Consider the following 5,331-nt stretch of genomic DNA (forward strand, 5'->3'; position numbering starts at 1 on the left):
GACAATTTCAGTGGCAGCGGTCATCACACTATCATATTGGCTCTGAACTCCGATGCAGTCAAAGAAGTCAAATATCAGATAAAACAGAGGATTGGCTACATTGGAAATTTCACATAGATTGAGCAGAAAGAAGTTGAAATTGTTAGGGTAGGTAGGTAGGTAAATGCAAATAAGCTCAAGGTTGACCGAGCATTTTTTTTTTTTTTTAGTAGATGTAGATTTCTTTTTCCTAACAGTGATTAGCAAGCTTAAGCCCGAGGTGAAGGCCCAAGAAGCTGGAAGAAGAAGTTTATCAAATTAATTTTACAAGGCACTGGAACTGCAGGTTCTTAGTGTACCACAAGGGCACACTATCCCAAGTGGAGCCACTGTTATCACTGAAAATTTCAATGCTAAATGTCTGCAAATAAGCACATGAATTCTTTTAGCGGTTTCGCAGCGCTACATGTTTAGGTGGTTTCGTAGCGCGCTACGAAACTGGGGATTTGCTCGAGTCTTCAGCAGAAGGTTCATATACTAAATTTTAATGATGAGCAGAGTGATGCAAAGGCCCAGAAAGGGAATGCAGTGGCAATGTATAAACTTGGTGTATTCTACTACTTTGGTTTGAAGGAGGTTCCCCGTGACCATGCGAAAGCATTATCATGGTTTCTTAAAGCGGTTGAGAAGGGAGGATATATTGCTAATGTACATGTGCTGAGTGTTAATCAACTATTAGAATCGGCTCTGGACACAGCACGGCATGTGGCAAGTAGTATATTCACCTCGACTACTCCTGTACCTTACACCCAAATGACAAGCCAGCGTGAAGCTCTTGTAATTTTCCTTCTTCTCTTTTACCAACGATTACACTTGTCAGACTACATATTATCCTCGCCATCCTTTCAGTGTGTTGTCTGCAACCCGAATTCTTCAAAATCCAACTGGAATTGAAAACAGACTTCATAGAAGAGATCAAGAAACTAGGGCTCAACCGAGACTCTAGAGCGTTCACAGGCTTGAATCACTGTTTTGTGCATCAGTTGGAATTCTTTCCGGCACTTCGTTTGGAAGTTTTCTTCACTGCATTCGATTTCTTTGTTCCTTGTGATCGCAGTAGAAGAAGAATGGGGGAAGCGGAGACTGGTGATCCATCAAAGTTACATCAAGAAAGCGGAGAAGCGGAAGAAGGGGAAATTGTGGAGTCAGTAGAGGCTATTGAAAGGCCTATAGAACCTGCAAATACACACCCACTCGAGCATTCGTGGACTTTCTGGTTTGATAATCCAAATGGGAGGTCTAAGCGGGCCACCTGGGGTAGTTCCTTGCGACCTGTTTACACCTTCAATATAGTCGAGGACTTCTGGTGTGTTTTTAACAATATAATTCAGCCGAGTAAGTTGATGGTTGGTTCAGATTTTCATTGCTTCAAAGCTGGAATTGAGCCAAAATGGGAAGACCCTAAATGTGCAAATGGAGGGAAGTGGACTGTTACCACCTTGAAAGGAAAGCCTGTTGTCGATACTTTCTGGTTGCACACTTGGTCAATGTGCGTGCTCGACAAGATAAGATTGCCATGTGGACCAAGAATGCTGCAAATAAAGCTGCACAGATGAACATTGGAAATGCAAGGGTTTTCTCTGAAATACTTTGTTTACTGAAATACAGGGATTGGATATACATTCGAAATTGAAGGCCTTTTACCTCTTCCTGGGCGATTATTCTTACATGCAATGGGCACTAAACCCTGAACTGGAGGAAGACTTAATACCTAGGTTGTTGTGAGCTATATTTATATGGATCTCTTAATCCTAATGAGTTTTTACACACTCAGGTTGGCTCTGCAGATAAATATAATATCAGTGATTTGAAGGATGCCATGTTGGTAATCAAAGACCTTTTATCTGTTGCATTATTTTATGCAACTAAATCCAGCTTCACAGCTTCTACTGCCTTGTCTATAACATGCTTCGGCAGGTCCTTTCCTGAAGTTTATAGCAAAGATGGTACAAATGTACACATCAAACATCTAAAGACTTTTGATGAAGGACTCTTGAAAATGGACAGTGACACACATGCTATGGATTAGTTTTTCATGGAGCGGGCCTAGAGGTAGATGAGTATGTCCGGAGGTCTTATAAGTTTGTTTATGTGGATGGTATTGAAGTGGGTATTGAAGCATGATTATATGGCTTTGAGCTTCTCAAAAGTCGATTTGTTGTCTTGTTTGTGACTGAGATATACAGAGTTTTCTTAATATGCTTTAGAGTACATTATTGGTATCTTGGTCATTGCATTAGCTATACAGTAGTGGCTTCAATGTTGTTAGAAGCAGCTGCTATGGGGAGAAGATAGCAAGAATGCAGAGAATTGATGAGACTGTGTATGATGAAATTACACAGCAGTTTCGTAGCGCGCTACAAAACTGCTGTAGCTGCATGTTTCAGTTGAGCCAATCATTATGATTGACAAATCAGCAAATCTTTAAAAGGTGTTGTCTTCACACATAAAAATGGCCAGCACATCATGGACGTGGAAACTTGGTAATTAAAGGATAAAAGCGTACTTCTTTGGATTCGAATATTTTAAGGCAAACCAAGGACCGACAAACAGGAGCAGTTTCCTATATTTCAGGGTATTGGAAAACATGTTACATTAAAGGCCAGTAAGCAACTACGGACACCTATCACAGCCAAACTAAAAGAAGCCATTTGTCAGAGAATGAGCCTGTTTTCTACTTCTTTTCGTAGGAGAACCATCCTGGTTGTAATAAATGCTATTTCCAGCATGATGTAGAATTAGAGTTTTAATTGTTTTAGGATTCCAGCGCTGCCAATTAGTGGTCAGCTGTAATTATTAGTTAGTTAAAAGTTAGTAGGTGTCATCATAAGTAATTATTGAGCTCCCTTCACGTTGGAGGAGGGAGCTCGAATCAGGTAGAGTAAGCATTCTATATAGAGCTGAAAGATGAATGTAAAAGGGGTTGGATACTTTGATAGAGAACAAGTCTATTTTGGTTTATGTAAAGCATGTTTCAGGAATACAAATGACTGTTGTTTTTGCCTCAGGATTCTCAATAGATCTCATTGTTCAAATGTATGGTGGCTTGTTATTTTAGTGTTCTTTTACAGTTCTGTTATTGCATAATCACTCAGAACTCATGCCCACATGCTCTGACTTCCTGTATGTTATGGCAGACTGTGTTTTATGTTAGTTATGTTTGAGCATAGATGTAAAGAGCCCTGACTTCCATGAAAAATAGTATTTTGGTTTGCTGAAATGTGTGAGACTCCATAAGCCCAATGGGAATCAATCTGATATCTGTCCAGCCAGCTTATTTTCATGTGTTTGTTAAAGAGTTAGCCATCTTTCCTTGTTAATGATCAACATTCATAATCTGTGAGAGAGCCCTCTCAGACTAAGGAGGCTAAGCCTTAGTCCAAAGCTAGGTTTGAAATAGTTACACATTATCTTACTGATAGGCAGCCTTCAGTGTGTGATTTTGTGATAACAGACTGAACAATTCCTTCGTCGGTGTAATGCACTTTTGACCAAGGATCTGAAGGGGTGCCATATTCCTTAGACCTATCTATCCAAACGCTTGATGAGCGTTGATTCGGGTCTGCCTCCCATGCCAAAAACATTGATTGCTACAATATTTCTATTGGGTTTGGAGGCAATACCTGTAGATGATCCATGTTAATACCGTTTTCTAAGATATTTTGAATAGAAGATATCATATTGCAGGTTCCTACCGTCGCCACTTCCACCAGATTGATTGGAGGCGGGAGAGCAAAATTCCCCATTAATATAGGGTCTTTTAGTAGGCCTACTCCGATATTTTGAAGCGAATGGGGGCTTCCATGGATCATCAGAATGCTTCCCGTAACTTGGGAACTATTGGGGAGAAATGTTTGTTGGTCGACGATTGTAATTCCTCCTTGAAAAGGAAATGCAATCTTCCTAAAGTAGGTCGACACAGCCGCAACCATAGCATATATCCAGGGCCTTCCCAGTAGGATGTTGTAATCGAGGTTTCTGTCAATTACTTCAACATCTATTTCTACTGTTTTCCCCCCCAGTTGAACTTGCAAGTTACTTAGAATCCCATATGGGGTATATGTTCGTCCATCAAATGCTTTTAATGTCGTCGAAGATCGCGACAAGGTTGGAGATCCTAAAGTTTTCCAGCAACTCATCGACATAATACATGTAGATGCCCCCGCATCAATAATTGTTCGATGAACAGTTTTGTTGAGGAAAGCTAGTTGAGCTGGTAACTAAGGATCATATCCTTTGTGATTAAAGGACACAAGATTAGAATCCTTTGGGTCAATCCCACCTTTTGCTGATAATAAAGCCTGCTTTTGGGAGGGGCAATTTTGCAGTACCTCAAGTGTCGACATAGCGGATGGCGATTGGGCAGATCTTCCACTATATTATAATGTTGTGCTGCTCTGGCACGAGGATTAAATGTCGACTTGTGTACTACTCCCTTTAGCGGTTTTATTGTTAGCTCTGGAATGATGGGTGGCGCAACTTTTGTCGAAGTTGTTGTCGAACTACTAGGTTGATCTTTATCCTTGTTGTTCGACAGCTATGGACTCCTGTAATCTTTATTCCTTGTCATTATCAAAGCATCAATTTACTGTTTCAAAACTGACAACATCAGCACTTGGGACGGGGAAGCATTATCACTGGAAACCAGATTTTTTCCGGGATTTGGAAACGGATCAGTTAATACCGCTGAGGTTTTCGATTTCTTGAAGAATTTTCTAAGCTCAGCTTTATATGGACAATCTCTTGTCCAATGATCCTCATCACATATAAGACATGGACGATTTTGTTTCTTATCTCTAGAAGGGTTTGCAGAAGATTTTTCAGGTGATGATTCCTCTTGTTTCTTCTTCTTCCCTTTGTTTTTCTTCTTGCCTCCTGGTTGCTTGGTTTCTTTGCCTTTGTCAGTTGAGACGGCATTTACTTCCGAGGCGAGAAGTTCTTCTTTTGCATTTTGACTAGAAATCTTACGGGACTTTTTAGATGTAGCCCTTTTTGATTTCATGCCTGTCGTACCAATCACGCCATCGACGGCATGAGAGTCATTGTTCGATTTAGGAGGAGGAGGAACGGAAAATTCCGGCCTGGGAGCGTCAGGGATTTTATCGTAGAGCATGCCAGACTGAGTATAAATCAAGTCTAAATATTGCACACGAGAAATAACTTGCTATTCAGTGATGACTCCTCCCTTTGCCACATCTTCTGTAATGGAAGGTAATAATGACTTAATAAACCATTCAGCTAAAAGCTAATCAGGAACATACGCTTTTACCATTCTACGACGACGTCGCCACT

General features: G+C 40.6%; 1 pseudogene; it reads left to right on the forward strand.

Annotated features, from left to right (window-relative positions):
• The first annotated feature begins 952 nt into the window (after positions 1–952).
• Positions 953–2,068, forward strand: LOC149185210 (eukaryotic translation initiation factor 4E-1 pseudogene; annotated as a pseudogene).
• Positions 2,069–5,331: the final 3,263 nt, after the last annotated feature.

The sequence above is a fragment of the Pinus tabuliformis genome, chromosome 3_2 (genome assembly GCF_031772625.1).
Source record: "Pinus tabuliformis cultivar Carrire ecotype Pingquan chromosome 3_2, CPIR1, whole genome shotgun sequence".
Classification (NCBI taxonomy): Eukaryota; Viridiplantae; Streptophyta; class Pinopsida; order Pinales; family Pinaceae; genus Pinus; species Pinus tabuliformis.